At 38.4% G+C, this 18,213-nt stretch overlaps 1 protein-coding gene across 19 annotated transcripts in view; it reads left to right on the forward strand.

Moving 5' to 3' along the window:
* The first annotated feature begins 1,930 nt into the window (after window positions 1-1,930).
* Window positions 1,931-18,213, forward strand: part of MEF2C (myocyte enhancer factor 2C) — a 139,044-nt gene continuing 122,761 nt past the window's right edge. For 13 of the 19 annotated variants that reach the window (XM_063180320.1, XM_063180318.1, XM_063180324.1 and 10 more), the window contains exons 1-2: window positions 1,932-2,113; window positions 12,022-12,120. The gene's annotated coding sequence lies outside the window, so the exon portion shown is untranslated. Of the gene's footprint in view, window positions 2,114-12,021; window positions 12,121-15,714; window positions 16,244-18,213 lie in introns of those variants that run through there. The other 6 variants (XM_063180325.1, XM_063180321.1, XM_063180326.1 and 3 more) reach the window with 3 other exon arrangements.

Here is an 18,213-nt window from a genome sequence, read left to right on the forward strand (position 1 = left end):
AACTATATTTGATCTGCAAAGGATCTTCTTCAGAATGATAGCTTTGAAAATAAATGTAGCTCATGCCAATGTTTCTTTTTCTACATGGAAATATCAATAAAATCCCTTATTTCTCTTAGCTCTATGCTTTCGTATTTTAACTAAGTAGTGTGGCAGACACATCTTGAAAGAAAAATTATTATTTTGCTTTGCAGTCATTTCTGGGTAAAAACCCAGAATAAGCTCCCTAATTTTCATCCTTTTTTTCAGTTTCAAGACAATTAAGCCCTCAACTTCTATGACCTACAACAGAGCCACATGAGTGGGTATGGCAGTTAAAAAGAGAAAATAGTCTGATTTCTTATAAGTTTCTTCCTATTCCTTTTTTCAGAAATATAGAAAACCAGACTAGACTAATGCAATAAGAACATTGATTAAGTCAGATGGTGATGTGAACTAAGATCATTGTTTTTCAAACAGTAAAGTGTAACAAAAAGTTTCAGAATTTCAATTCATCAGGACTTCTGGAACATTAATTTTAATCTAAGAATAGAGTGGATAGGAGACTTGAAATGAAGCACTTAATTTTATCAAACATCATGAAAGTACAAGATCTTTATTATGACAGATATGAGCCCCAAGAACGAAGCTTCCACATAGAAAGTAATAAAAACACTTAATTATTTGGTACTCAGCTCTTGAACCCTGAATAACTGAAGTACATATTGAGAGAGCGGTACTTAAAATGTTTCCATGGATACAAGATGATCCCAATAAGGTCCATGTTCCTATCTGAAAGGGTGCCCTGCAGAGACATAAAGCTTGGTGAGTGGTTGTTTATACAAGTAAGTAAACAGGAACCTTGTTTATCTCACGAAGAGCTTCTGATCTGCAATTTTTTTGCCTCATTTGTTAGAAAGATTTTGCTCCTTCTAAATAGCATATTAGAGCAAAGTAGACAGTATTGATTTTTTTTTTTAAAGCCACTTGAGTTTATGGCCTAGTTTTCAACTGGAAAATGGAGTAACTAGGTATGTTGCTACCAATCCTGGCACCTATGTTGGTGACTGTTTTTTTAACTCTGTGAGAAGACACACAGGTGTAAATTACACCTTTCTCTTTCAATTACCAGAAGCCATCTCCAGGAAGAAAAAAGAGAAAAAGAAAAGCAAAGGGCAGACATAAATACCCGTATTATAAATAAATCATAAATATCCAATAAGGATAAGCATACCAAGTTTTGATCATTTCCCACAAAAGACCCTGCATTTACTTTAGGTCCCATTTTAAAAGGGTCTGGTTCCTTGACTATGACAGCATAAGTGCTACAAAACCTAGCAAATCACAAACATGTGATTTTGAAATTCAGACTCTCAGTTCTGCACGCTTTTTAATTTTGGGAATGAGATTAATACCTTCTATGGGATATGTTTAAGTTTTCTAATAGTTTTTTTTGTATAAAAATCACAATGACTTATGGAAGAGAAAGATAATAAACTTTAACAGCTAGCACAATTTAACAACCTGAATTTAAAGTTCTGTGTGCTGTGTTCCTATTTTAAAAAAGTTTTCTTCCAGCTACAATTAAGAGAACACAGCCTCATCTTGTTCATAGATTCTTCTTGGAATAATGTAATTTTAACATCTATTTAAAGGAAGAAATTTGTTTGCCATACATGAGCCTCTTGGCCTTCCTTCCTCTTGAAGGAGCAATTCCTGGATACTGGATAAGACTACCGAGTAAATATTTTCCATTTGAACTTGCAGAGTACTTTTGAAGGGGGATGGCAATGCTCTGTTCATTTGCCAGCATTGACAAAGGTCTGCTTGTCAGTGATACCTTTTACAGCTAAATTTACTCAGGAGTGACAGAAGCAGGTGCACCTTAGCCTGCCAGACACTTGTGCACACACATCACACAGCCTACAGGTCAACATCCAAAAGAGAAAAAGCCTGGGTCTGCTGAGCAGAGGGTGAGTGAGACAAACACAACCCAAACTGGGGGGCTTCTCTTTAAAGCCAGCTGGTCTGGCTTTATTCTACGGGGATTTTTTTACCTGATTTTTTTGATCAACGAAGCCCTCAGCAGGTGCTGACGGGTACAACTTCCTGGAGAAGCAGAAGAAGGGCACTGGTGAGTTTTAATAGAAAAAAATATTAAAAAACTATTCTCATGTCTTTGGAATGTTCTGCTTACCACAGCATCGGGTGTTTCAGCCCCAAGCTCATGGTTACTCTCACAAAGCTTTCTTCAAGAGAAAACAGATAAGCTTTGTAGCGTGCTTTGCATTTAACTTGATACAGTGCTTGATTTTATCTTCTGTTGCCAAGAAAAGCTTCTTTAAACTGACTGGATAATTATAGTCACTTTCTTTCCACTGTTTCTATGATTCTGAATGGAAAGAAAATAAAGGATTACAGGCAGGAACAGCAGAAGCTACACACTGCTCGCTGAGGGTGTGTTCTGTGCTCTCCATCTGCATCCTTTAAAATAAATGAGTTATCCTGGTAATTTCCAGGACAAACCAAAAGGATTTGTTGCCTGTAGACTGCTCAGTATTTGGAACTTCAGCAGTCATTCTAAGTCTTAGAAATTCCTCCTGAACATCAACTAAGTTTCCTTTGTAATAAATGAGTGAAATTAACACTGTTTAAAGCATTTTATAGGACAATCAAATGTTTCTCATGCAAACTGGTTGCCTTATACTAAAGTGAAATGTAAATTGCAAGCTATAGGCTCCATGAGAGAAGTGCTTGACATGGTGCTTTTTAAAGATTTCATGAATTTACACATTCCCTTGTTTTAAAACCACAAATGATGCCTGTGTGTATATTCCTTAATTTGCATAACAACTGGAAAATTAGATGATGGGGGAATTTTCTTTTTTTTCCTAGAACAATAAGATTTCAATTAATGTAAAAATGCAGAAAAATATGGCCACATATTAAAATAAATATTTTTGAGAGGAGAAAAGCATTTTTTATTATTATTTCTATTTCATGAACTCATTCTTTCTACAGTTTCACAGAATTCATTACAAATTGTTGTGTTAAATTTAAAACATTTATTTAAGTGAGTAAACAGACAGAAAACTTAACCATATGAATCCTTTTCAGTAAACAGATTCCATAGTTAGAAGTCACTGCACAGCACAGAAGACGCTAATAGGGGAGAAAAAGGAATCATACGTCAATATACTGCTAGACTATTTCTGTAGTAGAGCTTCCCCACATATCAAAATAAATGATATGTCAGCAATGAGTAGTCTAAGATTAGGCTGAACAATAATACCTGAATAACAATGCCCTTTTAAACATCCCTGATCATTGGTTTTGTTTCTGCTAGGTTGCTTGGTGTGGGACCTGTAGAGCTGACAGGGAGGTCCTACCTCAGCAGAGGTAGATCAGGCATATTTGTCATCCTTTTTTTTCATTTTCAGAGACAAGAAAATGGAGATGACATTATTTCTGGTTTTGGAATATGCTATATGAAAATAATCACATTTTTGTTTGCTCAAAAGATATCCTACTGTATGGGATCATATAAGGCCAATAGGATAAAACATTACTGAACAAAGCATAAAGCAAACTTCTAAATATTTAAGATATTTTCTGATCAAGTATGAAATGTAGAACAAACTAAAACCCCCAAAACTAGAGTTGCCTTTAAAATGAGCAATGCCTGTAAAACTCTGCTGTTTCATGGATAACGTGTAATGTATGGAAACCAAACCCCCTAAACAGTCATTAAAACCAAGCACCGTTAAATGCAAAGTCAGTAAATACTAATAGCAATTCCTGGAGCTAGCTAGACATTGTTCACGCCACACAAAACAAGAAAAAACATACTGCCTGCAGTTTAGAGCCTTTAGTTATGTACACTTTCAGTTCATCAGCATTTTGCTTTATTGATTTTAAAGGCTTGGAAACAGTAATCAGTGTGACAAACTCCTGGATAATTTCATGAAATTCCAGTGAAGTTACTTCTATATTTCACTGTACTGAGAGAAAAAGTATTTTGTGCAATGAAAGTTTAGTATAAGATGCTTTCCTTTTCTAGAAAAACATTGTTTAATATTTCAAAATATAGAGATTACTCACTAGATAATGTAGACCATTAAATTTAAATGAGTAACCTTAATTAATCTTTCTGGTTTCTTATTTTTTCATCAACAGATTTCAGCACATTAAGTGAAATTCTGAAATATTTCTGTTATTAATTAAATATTGAGAGATCAAGAAAAAGGAAAACCTAACTCAATGCACTGAAACTTTATAACTATTTCAGTTAGCAAGAGAATCACCCCTAAAATGCCTGGTACATTCTTTTATTTTTGTACCAACTATTCCCTATTAAGTAAGAGCTCTGTGGTTAATTTTGTAAATTATGGCAATTTATTCTACAACTTTTTTTCTTTTTTTTTTTTTTAACCTACAGTGTAGCTCAGTTTTCAACCTTATATTTGTCTTTTCCAGTAAATCCAAGTTTTAGTGAAAGGAGGATATCTATATTCGTTTTTCCATAATGCATGTAAATAAAAAACAGGATTTAACCACAAAGCTTTGGTAAAAATCTCAATTTAGGAGATTCACAATTTGGATTCTGTTATTCAAAAGTTAATTCAAATTTTTTCATATACTGTTACATCATATTTTAGAAGCATCTCATAACTTTCTGCTTTCACTTACACTGGTAAAAACTGGACATTTTCCACTGAAGGCAGTGAAGTTGCATATAAAAGTTAGATAGGATGAGATGCATGATAAAAAAATCAGTGAGGGAATGGAATGAATAGCTGTAATTACAGCTTCATACAGGAGTACTTTAAACATGAAAAATTTCCATTTTATGCTTCTATTTTAAAGCGTATGTGCATTTTTATTTATACACATACACACACACACACACCTGTGCATATAAAGTCTGTGTATGTACAAATATATATATGAATGTGTATATATATACACTTTAAATATATCATTTTTTTCCTTTGGTACAGTAGGCAAAACCTTATTCTAAAAAAGGTATATAACCTTCTTCTTGGACTTTCTGAACAAAAACATTAATTCACGTTTTTGTTTAGAATTTAATTGGTTATTGTTCTGACACAGTCGCCATGGATATCAAAGCATCAGACTACCATTAGGAGTAGTGGAGAACTCTCCTCTTTGCCAGTCTGCTGGCAATGTAGAGAGCCACTTGGAGCCTTGCCTGAGGGCTCCATCCCCCTGAGCTGTCCTGGTGGCTGCAAATGGATGTCTTGGCAGCTGCTCCCCACCCCTGCACCCCACTGTGGCTGATTCCCAGGCGAAGAAGCACCCACTCTCAATGACTGCTTGGAGCTCCACCCTCCTAATCCATTTCAAAAATGCTGTTGCACTCTAGATTCACCATTAACTAGGTAACAAGGGCAGGTCTCAAAGTACGCCCCTTGTCACAGTGTACAGGTACACAAACTGCTTGTCAATGGGAGTTGTCCTTTTCAATTAAAGTGGTGACCATTTATTGCATAGTCAGATATGGGTTTGTTCCTTTGAAAGCAACTAAGCATTATGAGACAAGCTCTGAAAGCACCACTTAAGAAATCTTCCAGAAAGACAAAAGCACAGTGCTTTCTATGCATAACTTTAAAGGCACTGGATTCTAAATCAAGTTCAATAAATACAGCTTGCAAAGAATAAACATCTAAATTTAAGCTAACATACACAAGTTTACTGGAAGATGTAAAAGAACTGCACAGGCAAAAAGAATAAAAATAAATCAATAAAATTACAGAATGAATGAAACATCAATTACAGCTTTGTTCATAAATATAGCTATATAGCATTACTAGTTCAACATACACACTTAAAAATTGTACTTATGGCAGATGAAGTGCAATCCAATGTTAATGTAGCTGATGCACTGTATCCTGAAACATCTGTCCGGGCAAAAAAGTTAAAACCTGAATAGTATTATACCAATGCGCTAAGACTTTATCCTGCAAATCAAACGTTTCTCTTTATGGGCTGCTACATTTTATCTTCTGGTTTGACTCTTTTTAAACAAAATACTCTCCCCCAGTAATTTTAATATCTACTTTCTATTGTTATTATAAAAATAACAATACAGAAGTACACAAAATGGATGCTTCCTATAGTTTTTGCTGTAGATACCTGCAGCATTCATTCCTTTCCTTTGCTTCCTAAAGTCCTATATGACTGTATGCAAATTGCCCTTTCTCTAGTATCAATCCATCTCCTCTATTTAAAATTATTGTAGAAAGAATGCTTGGTAATAGCAACTTATTTTTGTGTGCAGTAATTCTAAAAGAGTATATTAACACACTTTAAAAAATAGAGGAGACTGTGAAACAATCTACTTGTATATCAAGAGATTGTTCCTACCCTTAAAAAAAAAAAAAAAAAAAAAAATCTGCCCTTTTAATTGTGTCCTTGCACTAACTCAATGCATTCGCCATTTAATACTACACCTCAGTCTCACTGAAATGAGATTTAGGCTCGCATTCTTCCACAGAAATACAAGAGAACTGGCTTGCACTCAGGGCAAAGAAGAACTTGGTTTCTTTGTTCCTGGGAAAAAGCACTCTTTCAATAGCATCCCAACCACTAGGTTTAATCTGCAAAAAGGATGTGGGAACTCCTCACTGAATCTCAATTTAATCCAAAAAATCTTAACCCGTTTATCCCCGCTGGCAACAGTCCTCTTGAGTTATTTCTGCCCATATTCCTATTGTCTTATCTTCCCCTACATGATTGTGTAGACTACAGAAAGGTTCTTCAGTCTCACTCAGGAGCTAGAAAATTTTCTAAACCCCTTCCAAACATGTACCTATTCCCCAGCGCTTGCCCCTTTAGCTGAGCAACAGCAAAAAAACCAATTCAGTCACGTCCAGAAGTAAAGAGGTTTTATAGCACAGAACTTCCAACTGCTGTAGATTTAAAATGTAAAGACAAATACAAGAGTCACCATAACATATTTATTTGTTTCTGAGAGCCTAAAACTAAAAAGACTAACAATATATTAGGTCAATTCAAGAAGTTTCAATATATATTTGAATGAAGTTAATTGAATTTTTAATTTTTTTTTAATTTTCTTTAAGAAAAGAAAACCCTGAAGTTGTCTCTATATGGTTTTTAGTTGCCTGAAAAAAATAATTTCCCGTTGAAGGAACGTCAATTCAGTAATCAGATTTCTTCTCCTTTAGCTATGTTAGGGTATCTACCTGTAAAATCATTGCTGAAATCAAAACTTGCTGCTCTGATTGGTGCAAATTTGCAATAACATAACACACCAGAAATGGGAACTTAAATCTGTGCATCATACAGCAGTGTACAAAGAAGACCAAACTAGATCATATGGCAGTAACAACAATTTCAGATTAAATACATCCAAACCAAAGTACAAATCCAAACATGACCAGAGGCTTAGTTTCCTTTTAACATCAATATTATGTTTTTAAAGTACTTTCATGGGAAGAGTTAAAGCCCCACAGCAGGATGCTCATGGAATGTTTAAATAGATTAACATAAGTGCCATAATCATGCCTAAAAGCTGACCCAACTATTGTGCAATTACATTTATGATCACAGAAATTAAGAGTTCTTCACTTACCAAAAAGAGCTTTCAACTTTCAAAAGGTCTCTCTAAATCATCTAATGAAATATTTGTATTAATTATTGTTTTTACAACAGAGATTTAGTATAACAGCAGCACTTAGAAGACATATTTTTAGATCAACACTTGTGTTTGGAGCTGTTCAAACACAAAACAAAACAATGAATTTAGAAGAGTTTGAAAACACCTAAAACCACTGCATTTTGTCAAAATGTCCAGAGAATAACCCATTGTTTCTTCGTATATGTATACAAGCATATCCGTATAAAAAAGTTTCAGACTAATACCTTCATACCCTCATCCCAGATACTAATCTATCACTTTTGTATTCTATATTCAATTTATGGTGTGAATATCTCCCTTAGAACAAGCTGGATCATTAATCATTAATATTTGTGCATCATTTACTCCAATTTTAGTTCCAGAAAGTGGTATGAAAGCAGAAATAGAGGCAAATTGTCAGAAAACAGCAAAAAGCTAGTTGCTTATCTAAAAATATAGCTCCAAGTCTAATCTGGAAAACTCCTGAGAATTATTTTTTAGGGGAAAAACCCCAAATTTTGAACACTCTAAGAGATGCCTTTCATGTGTGACATTGGAATACACATGTAAAGCCAGAATGGGAAACCATATTGGCTTTCAGCAACAGGAGATGAAGTTGACCAACATTTTTTTCCCCCTTAGAACATATTTGAGTCTGAATTTTGCTTGAATTGTGGCTAGGCGTCCATCCAAAACAAACCTTCACTTTGCTTGGCCCTCAAAATTACCATGAATTTCATTGTCTACACAGATGCAGATGCTGATCTAATTTGTAGCAGCTGCAGAATACTTAATTAAGCCTTTTCTGCCATTTATGGCTGTCTGCTTCTGTATCACATCATCACTCAGTGCAAGACAGACAAAAGCTTGAGTGTCACATAATTAGCAAGGGGGTGCAATCATATTTTTTTGTTTTAGGTTGTGCATTTTTTGTCAAAATATCTGAAAATATCACAATACCTTAGGCAAATCCATTTCTGGAAATGAGAAGGAACGCACAGCCTAAAAAATATTTTCCTAGTTCCCTACCAGCTTTTCCCAAAATGAAAATGAATCACAGAGAGATTCTCCTTATTCAGGAAAGGCAATCACATGGACAAATAAATGTGGTAGAAGGAATAAAAAGGGTGCTCCTTACTTAAATGTGAATTCTGAAACAATTTATGGAAGCTTTTCCTCTTAGAGATAAGTAAAAGGAACTGCACTAGCAGGAACTTTAGAAATACTCAGCTAATGATACAGAGGTTTAAGACTTCTAAAGCTGCATAAATTAACAAGAAATACAAAGTTACCTTCCTCTGTATCAATTCTAGAAGCTGTGAGAGATAGCTCTTTTATATTAGCAATCGAGTTGAATAGTGAAGATACTGTATTTCTTGGGTGAAGGCTGTTTAAAAATCTAGATAGACTTTAATCACAGATGTATTAGACCACACAGTAAATTACACTTCCATCAAATGCTTTGCTTTTGAAAAAAAAATTCTGATGTTTCTGCATATGAAGATGCAGAATTACAGACATGAACATCAGTTCATGAAAACAACAGCATTTCCAAAATTATTCTTCAAATACATTCCTGTACTTAAACCCTATCAAGATGAGGAATTGATTTGAAATTTCCACTCTAAGCTCATATTTGATCTATTTTTGTATTTTTGCATAAGGGGGAAAAAAGCCCATTTAGCTTGAAATTTTACCTAATTAACTTTATGTCAGAAGAGACTGGGGAAGCAATGTAGAATTGAAACTAGTTACTGAGATTTAAGTTTGTCTGAGACTGAAGTTTTGCTTGCCAATTTCTTACTAGCACTGAAAATCTTCAAAACCCTAGATGCATTTCTTTCAGGCAAGTCTAGACACACATTTTTGGAGTCCTTAAACTTCAACAAGAGGTTAGTAGGTTAAATTCTTCCTATATTTACACTTAAGTAAGATCATGGACTACCAGCATTATACCCCTAAAATGCATATGTGTATATATAAACTCTACACATTTGGTGGAACATTGGCGTACCATGCTAAGTACATTTGAATTACTTACAGAGGGATAGTGGCTGATACAGGAACTGGACTTAGAGCAAACCCAAAGATTAATTTTGAGGCAGACATTGGATCTGGGTGACCAGTGACGTAGAACTGGGCTTCCATTTTAGTATCTCATCTCAGCCTGTCAGAGTACACCACTTCAACAGACTTCAAGGGACTTTGGACACACCATATAAGCCTTACAGCATCCATGTTCCACACTAAGCAGGAGATTTGGGACTTCTATAGCTATTAACTTCCTTCAGATACCACTTCAGTCTAATTTTGAAGAATAATTTTTTAAAAATTAAAAAAAAAATAGAGACCTTAAGAATTACTTATTTCTAAAATGCATGTGTGGCAAGAGTAGACATAGATTTAACTCTAAAATTAGCCTGTGTTGTCATTAACAAAGTGATAAATGCTATTTTTAAATACTATTTTTATACTCTTTAGGACAAATTTAGTAATGTCTAATCTTTGAAAGAAAATGTATTTGTCTATAAAAAATTATCTCAAATCTCTAGTCGGAAAACCATTTTTTAAAAATCACAATTCAAAAATGTCTTGGATAAAAAAATATCTTTGGGCAGCTGTTTATGAGGTATTTAAAGGACAATAGCAATTGGCAAACTACAGTTTCAGAAACTGCCTTTAGTAACAATGAAACACTGCAGATTACTAGAAAAGGATCAATTTAGCAAAACAAACAAACCCCCTTTTCACTGTTGATTTAACGCATTTGGCAGCCTTTTTCCCCTCTAAGATCAATCTCGTCCCTGCAAAGGCCCTTAAAAATATTAGCAGGGGAGCATAAAAACCTCTTAAAAAAATAAAAAGTCGGTGTCGGGAGGAGAGGGGTAGTGGTGAATTGAAACAACATCTTTCCAAAAGGCTGGGAAATAACATAAATGCCCTGTACTAGTCGAACTCCAAGCCTAATCTCACTCACCCCACGGCTTCAATAACCACCCAGCTGGACACAGATCCGCCTGCGTCCCAGGCCTGTCAGGTGCTGCTGCAGCTTCCCGAGCCTGGCCCTAATGTTTGGCCACTCCAACCCCCTCTGAGGCCCCGGAACCCTGCCGCGACCAGCCACCCCGTGCCCTCCCGCGGCGGGCGGGCAGCGCCCCTGCTCCAGCCTGGCCCGGAGCTGACGGGACTGGCAACCCGGGTTCCGCTGGCCCTGCAGAGCCTGCCGCAGTGGCGACACCCACTTGTTCCAAAGGTCGGAGCCGTGGGCAAAGGCTCTGAACAGGCTCCGGAGGGGCCCGATGAGGGCAGTTCTGCCGGGGCACGCGGGGCAGGGCTCTTCTTCCAGCCTCCTCAGCGCCGGCCTTTGGTCAGGACTTCCCAACCCTCTGCTATTCCCGGCCCGTTCCACATAGCCATAGTTGCAGTAGAACAGCCGCGGCTCCCGCCGCCCGCCCTCGCCGGGACCACCCGCTCCGGCGTCAGGCCGCGTTCGGCCGGCCTTACACCGCCTCCGCACCGCCCCGGCGGCTTCCTGTCAGAACGGGGCCGAGGGAAGGGCGGCGGCCGCGGCACCGGCAGCGCCGGCGCGACTCGGGGGCCCCGGGCACTCGCTGCCCCGCCCGGCGCCGCCAGATGCGCGGAGCAGGAAGAGATGGGGCTAGAGACCAGTGTCCTACCTACTCCTGCTGTGTTTCCCGATCACATCACCTGGAGAAACAGCCCAGCACGTAGAAATTATGAGTCAATAAATAAATGATGAGAAGCCCGGGTAATGATGTGTGCAGGTGCGAGGGTTTGGGGCAGAGGCCAGAAAGGTTGCCCCTCAAAACCAAGTTGTTCCGTTTGGGACTCCCTCTCCACATGTGCAGAGAAAAATGAATATTTGGGGTAAAAAAAAGTTCTGTGGGTGCTACCTGGTTGCCTTCCTCGAAGGAGACCCAAGGAGATGCATGTCTGGAGTCGGCACCACACATACCTGTGCAGATAGATACCTGGCCCTTTGTAGAAGGAAAAAAAATAATATGCCAAATTTTACCACTTTATAATTCACTCTGGCCTTTTAAACAGGCATTTATTAAACAATGAGATGGCTGTGTTTTCCAAAATGCATGTCAAAGTATAAATACCAACTGGAGGATAAGTACAGCCTGCGATCAATAGTTTTGTAATTTTACTGATAGTATAGCATCCCTAAGGTAGGATTTAGATGGAGTTTATAACAGCTTCTGAAAACATCAAGCTACTTACAAGTAAGATAGGCCTAAGTGCACATCAGTAAATATTCATATTATTTTTATAGAAATTACTTCATTAATCTCCTAAAATATATTGAAGGTTTGAATTTTAATAATATGCTACTTTTGTGCTTTTGAACATCCAAGGTGCCGAACACGAATTGTAAACTGTGAAGTAACTACCATGGGAAAGATTAAGTAAAGCATTGGAGGCGGATGATTTTGACAATAAAGAGGGTGTATGTGGTGAGTGTTTAATATTTTTTATATTTAATACCACCAAGTACTATTTATTATTTTTAGATTTTTGTTCAAAGCAAAACCTGGAGAGCAAAGCTCTACTGTGTTATATACATACAGGTACACCTGTGACAAAGGCTTTCTGTAATCGTTGCATGATGTGTGTGGTGATAACACTATTTTTGTAATGGCATGCCATTTTATTTTAAGTAAATAAATAAAATTTATACCTTGCAGATATTTTTTTTCAATCAAAAAATTTTGCAAGGAATCATGTACATGTCATCTCATTGCAGAAGTTTAAAAAGCAATTAATTTGTGCTCCTGGAATACAACCCTGCTATCTTTGAAATTATCTGAATTTGTATATTTTTGTTCATTATAAAAGCATATGGTTTGAGGGAATATTCTGAATGAATGAAGAACAAATACAGTACAGTTGAATAATCTTGTGGGGTAGATTAATCTATAGCCTTGATTTCTCTCAGGGTGGGTTGCTGTGGCAACCGCCCCAGCTCACTTTAAAATAATTTCATAAAGCTCTCTTCAAGAGCTGCACCCAGCGTGGGCCAAGTTTAAAAGCAGCCAGACATGGGAAGAAGGGTTATACTGTGTTGCTCTTATAAATAAGGAGGTGGTGGAAGAAAGCAAGGTGTAGAGTGGAATGGGTTTTAGCAGGAATTTAAACAGAAAATAGAAACCAAGCTAGCCCGGAGTTAAGACACAAAGGAGGTGGGTAATTTCATAGTAACCTCACTGCTTTTCACTTTAAATACCATTAAAGAATGGCTATCTCATTTCTCCTACCAGAAAAATATGTTCTGGATCCACAAAAGAACAAAAATATACTTTGATAATCATCTTCAGAGGAAATGTTATCTTGAAGTAATCACACTTGTAAAGAGATACTTGGATGCACTCTAATAAACCTTTGGAGATCTGATTTTATACTTATTACATTATGACTGATGTCTCATGGTTTAAGACACTGCATGCCTCAGGTGGTAGATTGGGGGAAAAAATTGTCAGCAGATCTATATACGGACTGTGGACAGCAGAAAAGCTGTCCACAGAAATTTCTTGTGCCAGAAATTTGAAAAGGGTGCATTTGTGGAGATTCAGTACACGTACAGACATCAGCACAAAGGGTTTTTTACTGTTTGAAATTATTTCAGGTTTTTAAATTAAATCCAAAGAGAGGGAAACAAAAACACCCAAACACGTCAAATTATGCTGCATAAGTTCATGCCTTGTCTAAACCTGAAACAAGTGACAAATCCTGATCCCTCCCCTTATATCTGTTTGTCCATCTGGTATCTGAATCTTGTTTTAAAAATCAAGATGTCCTTTACAGGGATTTGATTAATTGTGCTTGTGACTAAAACTTGGCATGGCTTTAAGGTGCTCCAGTATGTGAAGGTCACCACTATAAAATGATTAGACCACAAGTGCCCACATGGAGGTGTAGTTGAAGTTCTAAACTGCTATATCCTTTTATTTTCTGAAATATTTTCTTAATATTTCAGAAAATAAAACTGTAATAACTACTTTCAAAATATGACAGTGCTCACGTTCTGTCTTGCCAGTTGAAGGGCTGTGTTACCAACTACCAGACACCAGAAAACTTACACATCCTGCATAAAATAAAGCAGATGCCAGTCATTTTCAGTTAGAGCACAAACGTGTCAAGTCTTGACATAATTTTCTATTTTTTGCCACTACGAATATACAAATATTACTGGATAGTTGGGTGCCACACTGGGAGACCAAAATTGTCTATGAAAGAGGCATAGCAAGGGTACAACCTGTGTAACCTGTTCTGTATTTCATTCCTGCTGTGCTTCACAGCAGACCTGAAGCTGAGAAAGTATTTATTTCCCAGTGTTTTCCAGGCTGTGCTAACACTGTGGTGCACATGTGCCTCTTACCACCGCGTACAGTGTGCTTCACATGTATCTGCCTGGTAGCTCTGAGCACATCAGCATCACTGTCATTATTGGTGTGGGTACATTTGTAGCATGTCACTGCACGGAGCGTGGTGCACTCTCACCCAGACAGACCATGACATGGATGAGACCCTCAGTATTCTCTAAGGGTTTGCATTGTGAGCAATTGCAGAGTGCTTGTTAGAACTACTTGAGCTTTGTTTTGCTCTGACTGCGCTTTGAGCATCCATGTTTTAAAGAGTGCATTTGAACTGAAAAGGTATTTATTCACTGTCAAATACTTTGGAAGTAGGTCAGTGGCCCAATGAGATGTTTCTAAGGGAAAAGACTGTGAGACCAAGGACTTGTATTAAAATAACCCAAATATATATTTATCTCTGTGTTTGAATAAGTCATTTGGTTTTATCACATGTGCTGTTCCAGCATCTATCATACAAATAATACTCTTTACAAACTCCCCTGCTCCTCCCAAAGGACCATAAAAGTTGGCTATCGACACAAAAATTTTAAAAGCATATGCAAGATCCAATTTTACTCAAATCACTGCATGTGCTTAATCTGGATTCAAACTAACAGTGCAGTCCTTCCAGTTCAGTTTTAGTAGCGACTGAACCTATTAAAAATAAAATAAAGCCCTGTCCACACACAGCGTGCTCTCAAGGCTCCCGGGTGAGACCGGCCCGAGACCGTCTCCGGCAGTTTCCCGCGGCCGGGCCGTGCTGGAGGAGGCGAGCGGGCCGGGATGTGGCCGCTGTGATCACGGGGAAGGCGCCGCTGAGCCGGCGCTGCGCCGGAGCCGCTCCCCGTGGCGCAGGACGCGGAGCCGGAGGACTTGGGAAAGTTGGGCTGCTCAGCAGGCGCCGCTCTCGGGAGGGGGAGCCCAGCCAAGGGGCCGGGCAGGAGGTCTCGGGGGCGGGGGCAAGTGCCGGAGCGCCGCAGCCCTACTGCGCTCCGGAGGCGGCGCCGGGGTAGGCGCCCTCTGGGTCGCAGTGCAGGCCGCGGGCCGGCTGCCCCCTCTCGGCGCCCGCCCCTTCCCGACCGAGGTGAAGGCGCTCCGAAGGTACCGCCTCGGGGGTGACGGGGATGCGACACCAGGGGCGTTCCGAACCCTGGGCTCCGCAGGTCCCCGGGCGCGGTGAGCTTGGTTACTCGCCACAGCCGGGACCTGACCTGCCGCGCTGACCGGCCCCAGATGCGCTGCCGCGGGCGATGCGCGCCTCCCAGGTTCGCAGCCCTCCTGCCTTCCCTCCGCACGCTGTGCTACCCCGCCAGGAGGGGGGAAAACACTCAGCGGCTCGCCGCCTTGTCTTCGCTTTGTGTAATAAAGGATGTCATTAGGTTTGCGTGTGGCATATGCCATTACCCCCACCGTAAAACTAAAATTAGCAAAATGTCAGGAATGGAAAGATTGATTCACCCAAGATGCAATTATCATTTTAAAAGTGCTTGATTGAGGTGCTGATGCTCAGTGATTTATTCTGCATACCATATACATAATTAAAGTAGTGTAGTGGAGCAATTTATCAATCTAGTTTAGACTAGAGGGGCAAGGAACTGCTGCCGCTGCTGCTGCTGCTCTATGTTTGTTTTATTAAAACGCTTTCGAGATCTGATCCCGCCCCCTTTTTGTGAGACTGAAACTGATTATTTCTTGAGCTTGGGAGGAGAGAGTCATTCGTTTGGGATTGTGGGAGAGGTAGAGAAATAGAGACACGGTAAAAAGAAGAAAAAGGAGGAAGAGAGAGAAGTAGAAAAGGACACCTCATCAGGAGTACGGTTTGAATCCCTTTCTCGCCTCCCCCTTCCCCTCCGCGATGTTACAGAGGTTGTGAGCTATTCGCCTTTTCCCATTCGCCTGCTGCCACTTCCTTCCTGGACGATCTCAGGACGAGTCCGGTTACTTTTAATCCGACCAGCAGCTCAGGCACTTTCTCCTCCTCCACGCAGCACACACGCGCACCACACACACGCACACGCACACGCACACGCACACACCCCAGGCATCTTCTGGCTGCTTATTGGATTGACTTTGAAGGTTGTGTGTGTGATTCAAGGCGGCTGCATGTTGAACCAGGTGGTGAATATTTAAGACTGGAAGAAGTAAAGGGATTTTTTCTTTTTCCTATGAAAGGAAAATATCTGAAGGACTAGTCTGATCAGCCAAACAGCTAACTGTTTACAATGTAAGTACATGTGAAATTCAGCGTCAGAATAAAATGTGGTGGGCATGGTACAAAAGCCCTAGGTACATTTCCTATCGCGTTTGAATAATGTATCAGTCATTTTATGTAAACTGGGATTGAGGTTGCTTGCAGACTTTTAGTGTGTGACTGTGCAGTTGCTTAAAAGTGGCTTGCTAAAAACGAGTTAAATCTCTAGTAAATTATGGCGAACTTGTCTCTATCAGTGTCATAAGTGTTTAAACTTCGATGAAGTTAGTTTACATAATTTTTGTTCTTGATATTATGAAGAATTGGAAGCTTATTTGATTTAGATGGCTCTTAGTTGATTTAAAAGCTATGACCTTGTAGTGCTTGCACTCTGATTTATCAGACTAGGGAAACAATCTAGTTTCAGTGAAATGCTCTTAAACTTAGTTGTATCACAGGCTCTTCAGTCTTGAGTTTAAGTAGTGCATGCTTGCAAGTGTTCAACTTTGTACATCTTTCATCTGAATTACTTATGTTTGAGATGGAAAGACCCCTTGCATTTATGTGGGAAGTTAAGTGATGGTCTGCAAGCCGATTTTGGAACAGTATGCTTTGGTCTTTACACAGTACTTTGAGTAATCTTTAAATTTTTTACACAAAGGAGCTAATCAGAATTACAGAACTAGCTGACATAATTGCAGTACAATCACTTACAGGCTAAGATAAAGTTTAATGTAAATGAGAGACTTGTAAGATTATTGTTGCATTATATAATTAGAATACTTATTATTTCCCATAAAACTTAGCGTGACCTCTTGTCAGCCTGAAAAACAAAACAAGTACAAAAAACAAGTTAATAATGCCATTTCCATAGTACTACTACTAACAATAATAATAAGAAGAAAGCAATGCAGCATGGCGCAAAACAAAATTCAATGAATCATTGTGGGTATCTAAGCATTGTCTTTTATAGAAAAGTTCTATTTTCTTTATTGTGTGTAATGATTATTATTACCAAATAACTACATACTTAAATAAATACTGTAATAGACAATTTAAGACTAAAGGTTTAAGAGAATTAAACAGAGAAAGGCACTTTACCAGTACTTTGCTGATGATCAGAAAATAATAGCTTTGACACAAAATTTTCCTTGCACATATCTGACAGTCATCTTAATGGCATATGTCCTAGTTTCATATCTTTACTTTAAAATAACTATAAGATGATTGACAAACTATTTTAGGAGCAACTTCTCATTTGGAAGACTAGATATCTTTTATTGTCACTTTCCTGCTATTGTGTTTGAAGAGTAAAGACGTTTATATGATATAGAGTATAATAACTAATCCCTAGATGCTTGGCAGGGCAAGGAAATAGTACCACCTGTGAACCACTACTCCAACACATACTAATTTTCAGTGCAAACAATAAGTCATATGGTTTCTCTGGGCATTTGTTATATTGTGAACTGTATATGTTACAGGATTTCAAGTAACTTACTTTAAGTCCAAAACCCACAAAACTTTCTTACTTTATTAGTTTTCCTAAAATATCCATTATATTATTCCTTCTGTGTTAATGAGTACATAATTCATAATGAGTCTATGCTGAAATACCTGCCCACAAGTCTGTCCTTTTGGAAGTAATAGAAAAATTTCTTGAAAAACAACTTAAGACAATGGCCCTTAATCCCAGGTGTCTATGTTCCTGGTTGCACATGTACTTTTAGTTTAAAAACTCACTGTTCATGTATGTTTATACTAATATGCTCTACATAGTATGAGAAGGTAGCTCTGGGACCTGAACGTGGGAAGGCTCTTTCATGCGAGGAGTTCTTACACAACTAGTCCCACTGTCAATGCTGAGACTACTTGTAAGAAAATGAGCAAGTCGCAGGGATAACAATTTACAGGATCAGGACCCAAAGAGACTAAACCTCTTGCCTGTCCTAAAGCTTTCATAGGATAGAGATGTAAAGAATGTCGCTTTCAATGTCTTATAA

Source organism: Melospiza melodia, chromosome Z (assembly GCF_035770615.1).
Source record: "Melospiza melodia melodia isolate bMelMel2 chromosome Z, bMelMel2.pri, whole genome shotgun sequence".
NCBI classification, from domain to species: domain Eukaryota; kingdom Metazoa; phylum Chordata; class Aves; order Passeriformes; family Passerellidae; genus Melospiza; species Melospiza melodia.